The sequence below is a fragment of the Struthio camelus genome, chromosome 32 (genome assembly GCF_040807025.1).
Source record: "Struthio camelus isolate bStrCam1 chromosome 32, bStrCam1.hap1, whole genome shotgun sequence".
NCBI classification, from domain to species: Eukaryota; Metazoa; Chordata; class Aves; order Struthioniformes; family Struthionidae; genus Struthio; species Struthio camelus.
The window spans coordinates 3,080,454-3,098,178 of record NC_090973.1 but is presented as its reverse complement, the minus strand read 5'-3'; the positions used below and the strand labels follow the sequence as shown (position 1 = coordinate 3,098,178).

Below are 17,725 nucleotides of genomic sequence, written 5' to 3'. Positions count from 1 at the left end.
TTGTGAGGAAGGGCTTTGTTGGGGCTCTGGTGGTGGGCAGAGGTGGTGGTCTGCTGGGGGAACACAGTGTCAGGTTGGAGCTGCTGCCCCCAAAAATGCTCATCAGAGCAGCCCTGGCGTGAGCAGAGAAGGAGCCCATGTTTGCTTCTCTCCGGGCCCCACCAAGCAGCCCCATCCTTCCGTCGCTTGCCCACTGGCTCCCCTAGACGGCAGCTTGGCCGCAGGCTTGGGGCAGGCGCGTGGTGCATGCAGGCCTTGGGCAAAGGAGCAGCTGCTTTTGCAGCTGAGGCCTGGCCGTGCAGCTGGGGCCCCCATTAGGCTCCGGGAAAAGGTGGCGCAAAGGCCGTGCGCCAGCGTGGTCTTCAGCCCCGCGTGCCAGGCAGCTGAGCTCTGAAGGCGGGGAGCCCCACAGCCAAGGCGCCTGTTGTGCTCGTAAGGCTTTAGAGGCAGGCTACTTGGGAGCAGGCAGGCGGCAGAGGCCTGAGACGAGGGCCAAGCAGGGAGGTGGGTGGGAGCCCTTTGTGGTAGGACTCAGCTGGAAGGAGCCGGGGCTCTTGGGCTCTTGGCTTGGGATTGCTGCCTGAAGGATTACGGTGCCTTTGCATGGGCTAGGCATGTTGTGCGTGGGAGCTGCCTGCCAGTCTCCCAAAGGGCTGAGGAAGGCTCCTTCTGAGTGCCTGTACCACCAATGTCTTCTGTTGTAGAACCTGGAGAGCACACCAGCCGGGATGGCAGCCTCTGCACCCAGCAGCAACAACGTAAGCACCACTCCGAGCCCCCCACATGCTCACCCAGGTGCTGCCAGCTCGGCCAGGTTGCGCAGCTGGGTTTCGTGGTGCAGGCTTTCTAGGCCACGTTAGAAAAAAGGCCTGTGGAAAAGAGGGCGAAAAGTGCAGGCTGTGCAGCTGGTGTGGCTGTGAGAGGGCGGGCAGGAGGCAATGCTAGAGGCGGCGGTGGGCGAGTGCTGCATGGGCGTGGGGAAGGGCTGTGTTTGGGGGTGAAGTGGCGAGGCCGTTGGTGCTGTGGGGTGTGAGGCGTTTGGAGGGTGAGGCTGGGCGGGTGGAGGTGGGAGCAGGGCCGTGTTGTGGTGGGTGGTGGCAAGTGGGCGAGGAGGAGTTGGTGGTGGGCGGGTGGGAGTGTTGGAGCGGGTGGGGGAAGAGGAGGTTTGCTGAGAATTGTTGGGAAAGGGTGTGTGTGTGGGGAGAGGTGGGCATGGTGGTGAGCGTAGGAGGGTGGCTGTGTTGGGTGGCCGTGGTGGGAGCCCGTTGGCCTGAGCAGCATGGCCGTAGGCAGGTAGGGAGGGGCCACGCATGCAGCCTGATCAGCATCTGCCTGTGGCGAAGGTGCGTCCGCTGTGCGGGGCTTGTGCCGAGGCCACAGTGGTTCTGGGGATGTAGCAGCAGCTTGCCGTCCCTGCGTGGGTGATGCTCGGTGACAATGTGGCCTTGGTGGCTTTGCAGGTGGCTGCCAGAGCAGCTGTGAGCACGGCCAGGGAGAAACCGCGGCGGTTCCTGAGGGCGCAGCGGCGGGGAAAGCCTCCTGGCGTGGAGCCACCAGAGCTGGTGAGGGCTGGGGCCAGGGCAGGGCAGTGTGGTGGCAGCTGTGTGCCAGTGCTGTGTCAGGAAATGGCCCGGGGGCCCCTTTGGTGGTGGCTCTGAAGGAGGGGCGCCCAAGGCAGGCCCAGTGGGTGCCCCCGCACCGGCAGCGTGCTGGGGCTCGGAGCTAGCGTCTGAGCGGCCATGGAGAAGGCCGTGTGAGGGTGGGTGTTGGAGGCACAAAAGGCTCTGCAGTGGCCACAGCACCTTGGCGGCTGTGTGCCAGCAGTGGGCCGGGCCGGGCCAGGCAAGGGTGGGGCAGTGGCTCTTGGAGTTTGCCAGGAAGGCTGGTGTGCAGTGCTGGCGGTGGGGGTGCGGGAGGTCTTTGAGGAAGGAGCTTCTGAGGATGTGCAGGGCAAATGTGGGCTGAGGCTGGTGAAGTCGTTGCTAGTGGAGTTGTGGAGGGAAGAGGCTGGGAGGTGAGAGCGGGGCTGCCTTGAGCGCAGCACCACTGATGGCCCCTTTGTCCCTGGAAGCGCTTGATGGCCAGGAGGGGTGTTGCCTGGAGGAGTAGGGGCGGGGGGCTGCTAAGGGCACTGGGGCGGGTTGTTGTGCGGTGGGCAAGCAGGCGGTGCTGGAAGAGGTGGTGGGTGGCAGGCAGCAGGAGGAGGGAGCGGCAGTTTTGGTAGGGGCATGGGTGCCGTGGTGGGAGGAGGGAGGTGGGAGCGAGGCTGGTGTGTGGGTGTGTGGGGAGAGGAGGGCGAGTGGGTTGTGGGGAGGTGGGCCCGATGGGTGGGCCAGGGGCAGCAGCGCAGTGGCAGTGGTGGCCACAGCTCTGTGCCACATGCCAGGCTGCTCCTGCCCTCGACACCGTGGGGAAGACAGTCTTTGCCGTGGGAAGGTGCAGGGCAAAAGCTGCCAAGTTGGTGTGGAGGGAAGGGAAGAGAGAGAGGCTGTAGTTGGCGTGGGAGCGGAGAGGTGGGCTGGCTGTGGTGCGGGCTCACTTGTGGGCCCTTGCAAAGGGAGTGAGGTGAGGTGGGAGGCTGCTGAGCAGAGGGGCGCTGTTGCTGCTTGGCACCACGTTGGCCAGGAGTAGGGCTGGCGTGCTGCGTTGCGCTGCAAAGGCCTCCTTTGCTTTGTCAGGCTGTGGAGAGGGCCAGCACGGCCGCCTCGGAGCCCGGGAGACAGCAGGAGGCGGCGAGCAGCAGCGGCGGCATGGGTGCTCAGGTATGAGCTAAGGAGCGATCTGAGGCGCGAGAGGTTGTGAGGAAGGGCTTTGTTGGGGCTCTGTTGGTGGGCAGAGGTGGTGGTCTGCTGGGGGAGGGCGGTGTGAAGTTGAGCTGCTGCCCCCAAAAATGCTCCTGAGCTGAGGAGCCCTGGCGTGGGCAGAGAAGGAGCCCATGTTTGCTTCTCTCCCGGCTCCACCAAGCAGACCCATGATTCCCCCGCTTGGCCACTGGCTCCCCGAGACGGCAGCTTGGCCGCAGGCTTGGGGCAGGCGCGTGGTGCATGCAGGCCTTCCTGAAAGGAGCAGCTGCCTTTGCAGCTGGGGCCTGGCTGTGCAGCTGGGGCCCCCGTTAGGCCCTCTGGGGAAAGGTGGCACAAAGGCAGTGCGCCAGCATGGTCTTCAGCCCCGCGTGCTGCCAGCCAGCTGCCCTGTGATGCAGGGAAGCCTCTGAGGCAAGGCGTCTGTTGTGCTCGCAAGGCTTTGCAGGGGGGCTACTTGGGAGCAGGCAGGCGGCAGAGGCCCGAGGCGAGGGCCAAGCAGGGTGGTGGGTGGGAGCTCTTTGTGGTGGCACTCAGCAGAAAGGAGTCGGGGCTCTTGAGCTCTTGGCTTGTGACTCTTGCCTGAAGGATTTGGGTGCCTTGAGGCCTGTTGTGCATGGGAGCTGCGTGCCAATGTGCCCCCAAAGGGCCAAAGGAGGCTCCTCCTGAGTGCCTGTGCCACCAATTTGTTCTCTTGTAGAGCCTGGAAACTGTGCCACCACCGGTCCCAGTCTCCGCACCCAGCAGCAAGGACGTAAGTGCCACTCCTAAGCCCCATATGCTCAGCCGGGTGCTGCTGTCTGTGCACTCGGAGCTTGTCCAGGGTGTGCCCACGGCTTGCTCGGTGCAGGTTTTCTAGGCCCACAGGAAAAAGAGGCCTGTTGAAAAGAGGGCGAAAAGTGCAGGCTGTGCAGCTGGTGCGCGTGTTAGAGGGAGGGTAGGAGGCAAGAGTAGAGGTGGCGGTGGGCGAGTGCTGCATGGGCGTGGGGAAGGGCTGTGTTTGGGGGTGAAGTGGCGAGGCCGTTGGTGCTGTGGGGTGTGAGGCGTTTGGAGGGTGAGGCTGGGCGGGTGGAGGTGGGAGCAGGGCCGTGTTGTGGTGGGTGGTGGCAAGTGGGCGAGGAGGAGTTGGTGGTGGGCGGGTGGGAGTGTTGGAGCGGGTAGGGGAAGAGGAGGTTTGCTGAGAGTTGTTGGGAAAGGGTGTGTGTGTGGGGAGAGGTGGGCATGGTGGTGAGCGTAGGAGGGCGGCTGTGTTGGGTGGCCGTGGTGGGAGCCCGTTGGCCTGAGCAGCATGGCCGTAGGCAGGTAGGGAGGGGCCCCGCATGCAGCCTGATCAGCATCTGCCTGTGGCGAAGGTGCGTCCGCTGTGCGGGGCTTGTGCCGAGGCCACAGTGGTGCTGGGGATGTAACAGCAGCTTGCCGTCCCTGCGTGGGTGATGCTCGGTGACAATGTGCCCCTTGGTGGCTTTGCAGGTGGCCGCCAGAGCAGCTGTGAGCACGGCCAGGGAGAAACCGCGGCGGTTCCTGAGGGCGCAGCGGCGGGGAAAGCCTCCTGGCGTGGAGCCACCAGAGCTGGTGAGGGCTGGGGCCAGGGCAGGGCAGTGTGGTGGCAGCTGTGTGCCAGTGCTGTGTCAGGAAATGGCCCGGGGGCCCCTTTGGTGGTGGCTCTGAAGGAGGGGCGCCCAAGGCAGGCCCAGTGGGTGCCCCACAGCACCGGCAGCGTGCTGGGGCTCGGAGCTAGCATCTGAGCGGCCATGGAGAAGCCCGTGTGAGGGTGGGTGTTGGAGGCACAAAAGATTCTGCAGTGGCCACAGCACCTTGGCGGCTGTGCGCCAGCAGTGGGCCGGGCCGGGCCAGGCAAGCATGGGGCAGTGGCTCTTGGAGTTTGCCAGCAAGGCTGGTGTGCAGTGCTGGCGGTGGGGGTGCGGGAGGTCTTTGAGGAAGGAGCTTCTGAGGATGTGCAGGGCAAATGTGGGCTGAGGCTGGTGAAGACGTTGCTAGTGGAGTTGTGGAGGGAAGAGGCTGGGAGGTGAGAGTGGGGCTGCCTTGAGCACAGCACCGCCGATGGCCCCTTTGTGCCTGGAAGTGCTTGATGGCCAGGAGGGGTGTTGCCTGGAGGAGTAGGGGCGGGGGGCTGCTAAGGGCACTGGGGCGGGTTGTTGTGCGGTGGGCAAGCAGGCGGTGCTGGAAGTGTTGGTGGGTGGCAGGCAGCAGGAGGAGGGAGCGGCAGTGTCGGCGGGGGCATGGATGCCATGGTGGGAGGAGGGAGGTGGGAGTGAGGCTGGTGTGTGGGTGTGTGGGGAGAGGAGGGCGAGTGGGTTGTGGGGAGGTGGGCCCGATGGGTGGGCCAGGGGCAGCAGCGCAGTGGCAGTGGTGGCCACAGCTCTGTGCCACATGCCAGGCTGCTCCTGCCCTCGACACCGTGGGGAAGACAGTCTTTGCCGTGGGAAGGTGCAGGGCAAAAGCTGCCAAGTTGGTGTGGAGGGAAGGGAAGAGAGAGAGGCTGTAGTTGGCGTGGGAGCGGAGAGGTGGGCTGGCTGTGGTGCGGGCTCACTTGTGGGCCCTTGCAAAGGGAGTGAGGTGAGGTGGGAGGCTGCTGAGCAGAGGGGCGCTGTTGCTGCTTGGCACCACGTTGGCCAGGAGTAGGGCTGGCGTGCTGCGTTGCGCTGCAAAGGCCTCCTTTGCTTTGTCAGGCTGTGGAGAGGGCCAGCACGGCCGCCTCGGAGCCCGGGAGACAGCAGGAGGCGGCGAGCAGCAGCGGCGGCATGGGTGCTCAGGTATGAGCTAAGGAGCGATCTGAGGCGCGAGAGGTTGTGAGGAAGGGCTTTGTTGGGGCTCTGTTGGTGGGCAGAGGTGGTGGTCTGCTGGGGGAGGGCGGTGTGAAGTTGAGCTGCTGCCCCCAAAAATGCTCCTGAGCTGAGGAGCCCTGGCGTGGGCAGAGAAGGAGCCCATGTTTGCTTCTCTCCCGGCTCCACCAAGCAGACCCATGATTCCCCCGCTTGGCCACTGGCTCCCCGAGACGGCAGCTTGGCCGCAGGCTTGGGGCAGGCGCGTGGTGCATGCAGGCCTTCCTGAAAGGAGCAGCTGCCTTTGCAGCGGGGGCCTGGCTGTGCAGCTGGGGCCCCCGTTAGGCCCTCTGGGGAAAGGTGGCACAAAGGCTGTGCGCCAGCATGGTCTTCAGCCCCGCGTGCTGCCAGCCAGCTGCCCTGTGATGCAGGGAAGCCTCTGAGGCAAGGCGTCTGTTGTGCTCGCAAGGCTTTGCAGGGGGGCTACTTGGGAGCAGGCAGGCGGCAGAGGCCCGAGGCGAGGGCCAAGCAGGGTGGTGGGTGGGAGCTCTTTGTGGTGGCACTCAGCAGAAAGGAGTCGGGGCTCTTGAGCTCTTGGCTTGTGACTCTTGCCTGAAGGATTTGGGTGCCTTGAGGCCTGTTGTGCATGGGAGCTGCGTGCCAATGTGCCCCCAAAGGGCCAAAGGAGGCTCCTCCTGAGTGCCTGTGCCACCAATTTGTTCTCTTGTAGAGCCTGGAAACTGTGCCACCACCGGTCCCAGTCTCCGCACCCAGCAGCAAGGACGTAAGTGCCACTCCTAAGCCCCATATGCTCAGCCGGGTGCTGCTGTCTGTGCACTCGGAGCTTGTCCAGGGTGTGCCCACGGCTTGCTCGGTGCAGGTTTTCTAGGCCCACAGGAAAAAGAGGCCTGTTGAAAAGAGGGCGAAAAGTGCAGGCTGTGCAGCTGGTGCGCGTGTTAGAGGGAGGGTAGGAGGCAAGAGTAGAGGTGGCGGTGGGCGAGTGCAGCATGGGTGTGGGGAAGGGCTGTGTTTGGGGGTGATGTGGCGAGGCCGTTGGTGCTGCGGGGTGTGAGGCGTTTGGAGGGTGAGGCTGGGCGGGTGGAGGTGGGAGCAGGGCCGTGTTGTGGTGGGTGGTGGCAAGTGGGCGAGGAGGAGTTGGTGGTGGGCGGGTGGGAGTGTTGGAGCGGGTAGGGGAAGAGGAGGTTTGCTGAGAGTTGTTGGGAAAGGGTGTGTGTGTGGGGAGAGGTGGGCATGGTGGTGAGCGTAGGAGGGCGGCTGTGTTGGGTGGCCGTGGTGGGAGCCCGTTGGCCTGAGCAGCATGGCCGTAGGCAGGTAGGGAGGGGCCCCGCATGCAGCCTGATCAGCATCTGCCTGTGGCGAAGGTGCGTCCGCTGTGCGGGGCTTGTGCCGAGGCCACAGTGGTGCTGGGGATGTAACAGCAGCTTGCCGTCCCTGCGTGGGTGATGCTCGGTGACAATGTGCCCCTTGGTGGCTTTGCAGGTGGCCGCCAGAGCAGCTGTGAGCACGGCCAGGGAGAAACCGCGGCGGTTCCTGAGGGCGCAGCGGCGGGGAAAGCCTCCTGGCGTGGAGCCACCAGAGCTGGTGAGGGCTGGGGCCAGGGCAGGGCAGTGTGGTGGCAGCTGTGTGCCAGTGCTGTGTCAGGAAATGGCCCGGGGGCCCCTTTGGTGGTGGCTCTGAAGGAGGGGCGCCCAAGGCAGGCCCAGTGGGTGCCCCCGCACCGGCAGCGTGATGGGGCTCGGAGCTAGCGTCTGAGCGGCCATGGAGAAGGCCGTGTGAGGGTGGGTGTTGGAGGCACAAAAGGCTCTGCAGTGGCCACAGCACCTTGGCGGCTGTGCGCCAGCAGTGGGCCAGGCCGGGCCAGGCAAGGATGGGGCAGTGGCTCTTGGAGTTTGCCAGGAAGGCTGGTGTGCAGTGCTGGCGGTGGGGGTGCGGGAGGTCTTTGAGGAAGGAGCTTCTGAGCATGCGTAGGGCAAATGTGGTCTGAGGCTGGTGAAGTCGTTGCTAGTGGAGTTGTGGAGGGAAGAGGCTGGGAGGTGAGAGCGGGGCTGCCTTGAGCGGAGCACCACCGATGGCCCCTTTGTCCCTGGAAGCGCTTGATGGCCAGGAGGGGTGTTGCCTGGAGGAGTAGGGGCGGGGGGCTGCTAAGGGCACTGGGGCGGGTTGTTGTGCGGTGGGCAAGCAGGCGGTGCTGGAAGTGGTGGTGGGTGGCAGGCAGCAGGAGGAGGGAGCGGCAGTGTCAGCGGGGGCATGGGTGCCATGGTGGGAGGAGGGAGGTGGGAGCGAGGCTGGTGTGTGGGTGTGTGGGGAGAGGAGGGCGAGTGGGTTGCGGGGAGGTGGGCCAGATGCGTGGGCCAGGGGTGGCAGTGGCCGTGGCAGCGCCAGGTGCCTGGCACCTGCGAGGGTGCTCGGCACCGCGGGGAAGACACTGCTTGTGGTGGGAAGGTGCAGGGCAAAAGCTGCCAAGTTGGTGTGGAGGGAAGGGAAGAGAGAGAGGCTGTAGTTGGCGTGGGAGCGGAGAGGTGGGCTGGCTGTGGTGCGGGCTCCCTTGTGGGCCCTTGCAAAGGGAGCGAGGTGAGGTGGGAGGCTGCTGAGCAGAGGGGCGCTGTTGCTGCTTGGCACCACGTTGGCCAGGAGTAGGGCTGGCGTGCTGCGTTGCGCTGCAAAGGCCTCCTTTGCTTTGTCAGGCTGTGGAGAGGGCCAGCAGGGCCGCCTTGGACCCCAGGAGAGAGCAGGAGGTGGCGAGCAGCAGCAGCAGCATCGGTGCTCAGGTATGAGCTAAGGAGCGAGCTGAGGCGTGAGAGGTTGTGAGGAAGGGCTTTGTTGGGGCTCTGTTGGTGGGCAGAGGTGGTGGTCTGCTGGGGGAGGGTGATGTGAGGTTGAGCTGCTGCCCCCAAAAATGCTCCTGAGCAGAGCAGCCCTGGCGTGAGCAGAAAAGGAGCCCATGTTTGCTTCTCTCCCGGCTCCACCAAGCAGACCCATGATTCCCCCGCTTGCCCACTGGCTCCCCGAGACGGCAGCTTGGCCGCACGCTTGGGGCAGGCACGTGGTGCATGCAGGCCTTCCTGAAAGGAGCAGCTGCCTTTGCAGCTGGGGCCTTGACGTGCAGCTGGGGCCCGCATTAGGCACTCTGGGGAAAGGTGGCGCAAAGGCATTGCGCCAGCATGGTCTTCAGCCCCATGTGCTGCCCGTCAGCTGCCCTGTGATGCAGGGAGCCCTGCCAGCCAAGGCATCTGTTGTGCTCGTAAGGCTTTGCAGGGGGGCTACTTGGGAACAGGCAGGCGGCAGAGGCCCGAGGCGAGGGCCAAGCAGGGTGGTGGGTGGGAGCCCTTTGTGGTCGGAGTCAGGGCAAAGGAGTCGGGGCTCTTGGGCTCTTGGCTTGTGACTCTTGCCTTAAGGATTTGGGTGCCTGGAGGTGGGCTAGGCATGTTGTGCGCGGGAGCTGCCTGCCAAAGGGCCAAAGAAGGCTCCTTCTGAGTGCCTGTGCCACCAATTTCTTCTGTTGTAGAGCCTGGAAAGCGTCCCACTTCCAGTCCCGGTCTCCGCACCCAGCAGCAGGGACGTAAGTGCCGCTCCTAACCCCCACATGCTCAGGTGTGTGCTGCTCTGTGTGCACGCGTAGCTTGTCCAGGTTGTGGCCATGGGTTCCTCGGTGCATGTTTTCCAGGCACACAGGGAAAACGGGCAGGCCTCTGGAAAAGGCATACAGCCTGAGCAGCAAGTGCCTGTCCCGAAGGTGTGGCACTTCCTGTGTGGGGCTGGTCGTGTGCCCACAGTGGTGCTGAGGATGCAGCAGCCCCTTGCCCTCGATCTGCTGGTGATGCTCGGTGACAATGTGCCCTTGGTGGCTTTGCAGGTGGCGCAGAAGCAAGCTGCGAGCATGGCCAGGGAGAAAGCGAGGAGGGTCCTGAAAAAGCAGTGCCCGGGAAGGTCTTCTGCCCAGGAGAGAGCAGAACTGGTGAGGGCTGGGGCCAGGGTGGCAGAGTGTGGTGGCAGCTGCGTGCCACTGCTGTGGCAGGAAGTGGGAGCAGGGCCCCTTTGCTGTGGATCGGTAGGAGAGGTGGCCAAGCTGGGTGCAGAGGGCGCCAGCCCATTGGCAGCGTGCTGGGGCTCGGAGCCAGTGTGTGCAGGGACATGTAGAAGGCTGTGTTGGGGTGTTGGAGGCCCATAAGGCTCTTCAGTGGCTACAGCACCTTGACAGCTCAGTATGCGGCATGTTCCACTGGATGCCTGCAGTTCTGGAAGCAACCATGGTGTGGGCAGAGGAGGAGACCATCTTTGCTTCTCTCACAGCCCCACCAACCAGACCCATCCTTCCTCCACTTCCCCACTGCCTCACTGAGACGCCCCCTTCACCTCAGGCTTGGGGCAGACATGTGGGGCATGCAGGCCTTCCCGAAAGGAGCGCCTGCCTTTTCAGCTGGGGCCCATGACACTCTGGGAAAAGGCTGGGCCACAAAGACTGTGCGCCAGCGTGGTCTTCAGCCCCATGTGCCAGCCAGCTCACATCTGAGGTGGGGAACCCCACAGCCAAGGCATCTGTTGCCCTTGTAGGCTTTTGCAGCCTCCCTCCTTTGGGCTCCCTTTGGGGCAATGGGCTACTGCCCTGAAGTAGGAGAAAAAAGGAGAAAACTGAGAGGTCACTACCTGACCAAGGAAGCCAAGAAGGTGAGAGCCTGCATATTGCAGCCATCAAGTGTACGCAGGGCTGTGAGAGCTTCCCAGACACTCCTGTCCCTTTCCCAAGCCCTGTCAATCCCCTACACTGCTCACAGGACAGGGATGGACCAGGGTTGGCAGTTACCGGCGACACAGGTCCCCTGGTAAGCAAGCACTGTGAGGCAGGGACTAGCCCCTATGCAGCCTGCAGTGAGACAGGCCCAGCACTGGCACACTCCAGGTTGCTCCTTCTCCCAAGGGCCGTGTCACATAGAAGCCTGGCTGCGCTCCCCCAGCTCCTGGCACCAAGGCTGTGCTGCTGCCTGCGTGGTGGCAGTGGGCCTCAGAGGGACATGGGGGGATTGCGCTAGGCTCCTTCCCCAGTGCTGAGCCCAGCACTTGTGACGCACCTGGCGCTGATTTGTTTCTGCTGTAATTGTGAATACACTTCATGTACCTGCTTCCCAGCTAGCCTAAACACAGTATTTGTTCCAAAGCTACATTACAACAGGAAAATATTACAACTCAGCTTGCTATTTCTCAGATCAGGTGATAACAATCTGCTCAGGTTGGGAGTCTATCTCCTGAATGCATCTACTTTGTGCAGATCACTTAACCTTATCTTTCTTGGACTGAAGACACACATTCAGACAAATGCGTGCATGCATGTTTAAATGCATCTTTTCTATCATGATATGAAAGATTAAAAAGAGCCGGCTGGGGATGGGATTACCAATGGCAACCCGAGCATCTTGATTAGAAGAGGCAGGGCTGTGTAAAAGACAGAAAACCCTTTGCTAGGGTTTGTCAGGGTGCTGGGTTTTGGTAAGAGATACACAGTCACCAGGCTGCTGCAGAAAGTTCTTACTACAGTGAGGTGGAAGGAGATGGCTGAGAAAGTCTTTCTGTGGCAGAATGGGTTCCCAATCTCATGAATAGGATACTAACACATCCTATCCCTGGCAGGATTGAAAGGACCAGGAATGCTGCTCCGCAGTCACCAGCACAAAAACGTGGATATTCCCAAGGAGAATCATCATACAGATAACTAGAACCAGCAGGAAGAGGAAGGCCTGAAATTCTGGGACATCAGTGCACCCTGGAAGGCTACATTTCATAACAGACGTCCCACTGTCCCACAAATATTACGCGGGATAGCACTAGATCGCCACTGGAAAAGGACATTCATGACGTTCATTTGAAACACGTTAGCATAACTTTGTTAGGCTTAAACATGAGAAACAAATGAAACCAGATTACATCACGTGCTCATTAAAAACTTAGTACTTAACAACACTCTTAAGTTCTCCTACTAGCCACCCTGCAGATTAGAGGCAATGACAAGCTCACTGTGGTTCCCACAATCTTGCAAGCTCCCAGGGGAAAGTCACACAGTGTGAAGTGAAATCACGGGAATAAAGTGTCTTGGAGGTTTAACGGGGCTTGCTGAGGGCTGTTAGAGATGGAGCTGGTGCCGGAAATCCATGCCCCTCCCCAGGCACTGATTAGACCAAAGCATCACAGGCATCGCTTGCAGGAAGATGAAAGGGACAAACGGCTCTGCCCTCAAGTAGCACTTTTGATGTGCGGCCGCTCTTCCATTAATGACACACACAGACACACACAGCTTTAATGGTTTGCTTCAGTGCAGTCGACACATCCCTGCTGCCCCAGCCCTGCGTAACTCTCCCCACATCATCCTCCATCCTCGAGCACTGCCTCGCAGTGCTGACATACAATCTCTGTAACCTCAACTTTCCTGATATTCCTCAGGCCTAGCCTGCAGGACCCCTGAAACCTGGCCCCATTTGTTGGGGCCCAACGTCTTCACCAGGAACCCCATGCGAGAGCAAAAAACTGATCCCCAGCCCCCAAGTCCCGCTGTTTCAGTGGTGCCTCTTCAGCATAAATCACAAGCCACACTACACAACCCCTGCTCCCCTTATCCCTGAACTTCCCACTCACCACCTGCTGCAACAGCTAGATAACAGGTTGGACATCCTAGGAAATGTAAAATGGCACTCGATAGCTGCTGAAGCAATGGAAGCAATGGTCTCTGGAATTACTCCCCACTCCTCTGCACTGAGTACATTTCCAGGTGAGATTACTACCCAGCTCACAGGGAGGTACCTCCACACCAGCACCCACAGTTAGGTGTCCAGCTCTCTGCACTGAATCTCCTCCTAGGCATCTTCCTCAGGATGAATTGCATCCCACTGCAAAACCAACTTATTCTCTTCGGTGATGGCAAGGGCACTCCAACCTGTGGCTCTCTGCACTTCAAACATCTCAGTTTAGCCAAGGCAGAGCCTCTTCCTGGGGTCTTCATTTTTCCAAGGACACAGAACACCTTTTCTGCCCAAAACCTCCACCTCCCTGCAGAAAATAAAATATATATAAGAAACAAGATTTGAGAGCTGGAGAAAATGCTTTGCTGTGAGGGCTTCAGATTCTGCCACAGACACATGAACTTCCTCCCACAGAGCCACCTCCCCAGCTAACAGGCAAGGGCAGGGACACGGTGGAGTAAGGAAATGTAGCTTGTGAGCTGTATGGTAGGAGCTGTGAGAAGGGCTCAGATACCCATGTCCTGTTTAATAAACTACAGTCACAAAAGAATCAAGGGGACATTTTACCCTGAAGAACTTCAAAACATGAGCCCTGAAGACAGCAGAATCTACAAAATTGAGAAGATCATTCCTGTAAAGGAAGAAAGAAACAGCTGCTGGTAAAGTGGCACCGCTGGTCCAGCAATTTATCAGTTGCCCAGAAGCCTCCCAAGTCTGCACGTCTAGCTTTTGGGCTTGGAGCTGGGGGAAATAAAAGGAGAGAGGACAGCATTTTTTACATCATACTGCCCAGCAATGACAGCCCCAGGATTTGCCACCAAACACAACTCAGACTTTGTCGTAGAGCAGGTGAGGCCCCCGGAGCACTCAGGCGAGTGAGACCTGGGGCTGGCAGAAGTACAATACCTGCACAGATGGGAAAAACATCAAAGGGAAACTTCCTTTGAAACTGTGCTGCTGGGTATGACATGGCACTATCCTTCGCAGAGAGGCTGTTCACCACTCCTCTCCAGCTTGATGGAAAGTAGGAACAATCTTCTTAGCTCCCACTGCAAAGCTCCAACCATTGACTTCCCAGCCATAGTCCTGGTCTACAATGCTACGATTAAGAAAACAAAGCTTAAAACAGACAACAGTCTTCAAAGCTTTTGTACAGCCAGGGGCCTAGTGCAGGGGAATTAGCTGCCTGATTCAGAGATTAGGTCTCAGCTCAGACCTCAGCTTAGATTAAGCTCACACCTAAGCTTTAGACGCTCTGACAACTGCAATTAGGTGGAACATATTCACCTTTGTTAGCTCTGAATTCCTATTTCCTTCTTTCTGGGGGCATCAGGACCTTCATATCCCACACCCACCTACTTGATACTTCCAGTCTTTTCGAAGGCAGCCACTTCTGGCTTTTTCCCCAAATGCCACGCAACTGACGCGTGAGAGAACACTGAGTTACCTGCCAAGGCTTACACTGTGCAGCAGGCAGGAGGCAGAGGCAGGACCTGCCAGGCACTTTTGGAGTTGCAGTATTGTTCCTCAAGTGTCCCACATGAACAGAGAGCAGCGTGACTCTCCAATAAGCGCATGGAACTACAAGGAGATCACACTCCCTATGATGCACTGAGGAGGAGTACTAAACTGTCTCTCCTGTGTGGGCAACGCGCAGTATGTTAACCACACTTGGAACCAGAACAAGATGATGCCCAGGATGAGAGGAGAACTGCTGCATTTCTGAGCAAGAACGGAACAATTTGGCCCAAGCTTTTGGCTTTGCAAAACTGAGTTCTTATCTATTTCTTTGCTCTATCCAAGCACTGCGTGAAGGGAAACTGGACAGAACTTGTCCTGAGTGCAAGCATGTTGAGCCCCATTTCTAGAGCTGGAATGCCAGCTCTGATGGGGAATGAGAAACAGAAGTGATAACTGCAAAGACCTAAAGAATGGAGGGGGTGCTATCAGTCTCCGACAATTGTATACACCTTGCAGAAAGGTGCAGAGTCTAAGCTGTTCTTCTGCACTTCCCCCTGTGGCCAATACAGAGAGCCTGCCTTAAGGAATCTATTGCTTGTGCAAAGCACCTCTGATAAATCACCCTCTTCCTCATTTTCCCCAGTGGCCAAGGGGACCATGTCTTCATCTGGAGGAAAGATGATGGTCCACAAAGGGACCGGATTCTTCTTTAGACTGTTTTCTGCTGCCCAGATGAAGTGGGATAAGTCATGCCTCCTAAATAATGCTTTTTCTTCATATATTCACAATGGCGTAGAAACAAAATACATGACAGCACAAGACCTCTGTGAAAGTGCCATTTGTTGAAGAATGCTCCCCCTTCCCCTGGGAATAACACCTGGCATGAGAACATTCTTCACTCAACAGCATACAAGGAAGAGTGCAGGTATTTCTGGTTGAAAAGAGTCAATCAGCTTTCCCTAAAAAGGAAATAAGAAACAACACAAGCTTACCCCTGCACTGGCTTGCTTCACTGGCTGGATCTGGTCACGAGCATTTTCTGCTGCTCTGTAATGCCTGAGAGAAGTAGAGAGAAAGACAGAAATGGGCGGTTTCCATGTTGTCACATTCAATTGTGAAGAAGTCACCTGCCAGTTAAGAAAGGCTTTTCGAAGAGCTGAATCTGGCTACCACCTCTGCTGCACACATGAACAAGGGAAAACATCCCGTCAGCTTGCAGCACCACTCTTCTGGAGCAGCAAGACTGGGAGAGCAGGGAGAGCTGGCGTCCTTTCCCACTTTCTTCCACCTACACATGGCAGAAGCCCTTTCCTTTCTCTGCATCAGTTTCACTAGCTGGAAGATGGGGAAGCCACCAGCTCCTCCTCCTTGGGCATCTATTGGGGAGGAATACTGAGAATTAGGTGCTATCCTGCAAGGGAAAACATGAACATTTGCAATCATATCTGCATCCACGCAGAGCTAGCCCACTCAAACTAAACACCAGCACAACTGAGCTGGCACCTTAAAGATGTTCACTTGCAGTTTAGAGGCTAGTCAGGAGACTATCCCCATTTGGGAAGGAGTTCCCATTAAAGCAACACAGGCTCTGAAGATCAAGAAAACACACAGACATTGAAGGTCTCCTCATATACATCCCTTTTCCTCCAAAAACTCATATCTTCATTGTCACCAAAGAGCCACCTTTTCAAGGGGCAGACCTACAACCGACACCCATGGTATCCCACGCTCATTGTGCTTTAAAGCCATTCAATCCAGGATGGTAACAGAGACTCTGTACCCGATCAGATCCTTTCTCTGAGACCACTCTGGGCCCCAAGTTTCACCTCCCTTGATACCTGCACTGACAGATGGGAAAGTGATAAGAGAAAAACCACCAGTCGACTTTCAGGGACAATTAAATGCATGGGTCTGGCAGGCTGACCATATTCCTAATACTGACTGGCTGAGTACGAAGTCTGAACTCTGGCAAATAGGCCCTTCAAACAGCATGTGAAAGTTTCTCAGAACAAAGCAAGCAACTGGCTAGAGTTTCAAGTCCAAGATTCCACACTTGCCCTCATTAGTCGTTGTCTTATGACATGTGCTGGTCGCAGGTCACAAGCAGAGCTTGTCGTTTTGCAACACAAAACAAGCTTTCCCCAAATTCCTGGACCTCCTCTAAAATAATTACAAAACTCCTATGTTGGCATAAGAATGTGACAGGAATATTAAAAAAAAGGACTTGTGACCTCTTATTTAAAGAAAAAAATGGAAAAAAACCTCATTGGGACAACAGTAAGTTTATACACATGACATTTGAACAAACGGATGGATAGAGAAGAAAAACACCCGGGAAACCCGGGCCCTGACCCGTGAGTCCCCTGACAACGCTCCCCCCGCCAGGCCGCGCTCCCGGCCTGCTCCTCGGCCCGGCGAGGACAGCGCCCGCTCGGGGCCGCCCCTTCCCTTTCCCCCTCACACCCGCCGCAAGAACGGCAGCTCCCACACGAGGTGTCTCGCTCCACACACACTCCCCTCCGCCGAGGCCCTGCTCTGTCCCCAGCCCTCTGTCCCCGGCCCCGCACACGGCAGCTCCTCAGCCTCCAGCACCGGCAGCTGCAGCACCCCCAGCCCCGCCCCCCACTCCGGAAGTGACGCCTCCAGCCCCAAAGTCCCGCCCACCCCGCGCTCCCCCATTGGCTCCTGGGAGGTGGGGCGGGGCCTCCTGGGGTGGGACTGGCCAGTGGGGCGGGGGTGGCAGTGCGCATGCGGGGGAGGTGGGGCGGGGCCTGAGGGGCGGGGCCGGGTCGGAGCATGCGCGCTGGCGCGGAGGCGGGGCGGAGGGGTGGGGGCGGGGCGGGGCGGGCGGTGTCCTGCTGCACCGCAGGACGGTGTGGGAATAAGGAGAATAGCCCTGAAAAGACAAAGTCCTCCTGGTGATGCCGGATGTGTCCGCAGGAAAGCTGCAGCCCCTACGCGAAGGCTGCAGTGAGGACACGCCTGCTGTGGCAGCGGGGGTGGTTCGGGGGAGCACCGCGTCTGTCCCCACAAGCTGCGTCCGGACTCTCCTCCCCTCCGCTCCTGCTCTGCTTTGAGTGTTGGAGCACGGCAGAGGGAAGGGACCAGCCCGTGGTGACCGCTGGCTGCCACCCTCGCAGGAAAGGGGTGTGAGATCACACCCTGACTGTGGCCAGGGGAGCTGAGCTCTGCTAATGGACATGGGACCCATGGTCTCACCCGTCTGTACCCACCCGAGCCTAACTCTGCCCCGAACACAGGGGGGGATCATTCATAGTTTTAAGGATTTTGTTTGTTTTCTTTTAGATTCCCCTGTCATCCCTGGGGAGGACTCTTGGTGACAGAGATCCTCAGCACTGCAACTGCACTTGGCAGTGACAAGCAGTGAAGAGCTGTGATTCCTGAGGGGCAAAAGGATTCACTGTGTCTTTGGTGCAGAGGGAGGAGAGCTGGCCTGTCCATCCCTCTTCTTCCCAGCTGCCCTGTGCCTCCAAGGTGGAGGACACTTGCACTCATGTTACCCTAAAAAGAAACAACACTTCTGAGAGCAGAGGAATCTAGTCTTAAAGTGTAGATCTCCAAACTCAGTAGCCCTTTTCAGAGCACCTGAGGGGGGTCTCAGCCCTCCTCTTCTAGCCAGGAGCACATCAGGCTCATCCCAGCCCCACATCCAGCTGCCCAGCAGCATTTTCGTGGCCTTAGCACCTAGATGGCTTCTCCATGGGACACTGAGATGACACCCAGATGCAAGGGGAGAGCTGTGCCCTTCTGGAGGGCAGCTTGCAGCCCAGCCCGACACCCCAGGGAAATAGTCCAATGTCCTAAAGATGGGGAGTCCTGAACAGAGAGTTGGCTCACTCCCAGCCTCCAATATGCATTGCCCAGAGCCCCACAGTCTAGAGGGGAACTTGGGCACCTCCATGTCAAGGACATG

The 17,725-nt window shown here is 58.9% G+C and overlaps 1 long non-coding RNA gene across 2 annotated transcripts; it reads right to left on the bottom strand.

Moving 5' to 3' along the window:
• Positions 1-11,792: 11,792 nt before the first annotated feature.
• On the bottom strand, positions 11,793-15,120 carry LOC138063482 (uncharacterized). 2 transcript variants are annotated; one of them, XR_011137057.1, is made up of 4 exons: positions 14,784-15,120; positions 13,237-13,429; positions 12,898-12,961; positions 11,793-12,637 (listed from the first exon to the last, which is right to left on the bottom strand). It is a non-coding gene; the product is annotated as an uncharacterized lncRNA (long non-coding RNA). The 2 variants fall into 2 exon arrangements; XR_011137058.1 differs by having other exon boundaries at positions 11,795-12,637; positions 13,237-13,421.
• Positions 15,121-17,725: the final 2,605 nt, after the last annotated feature.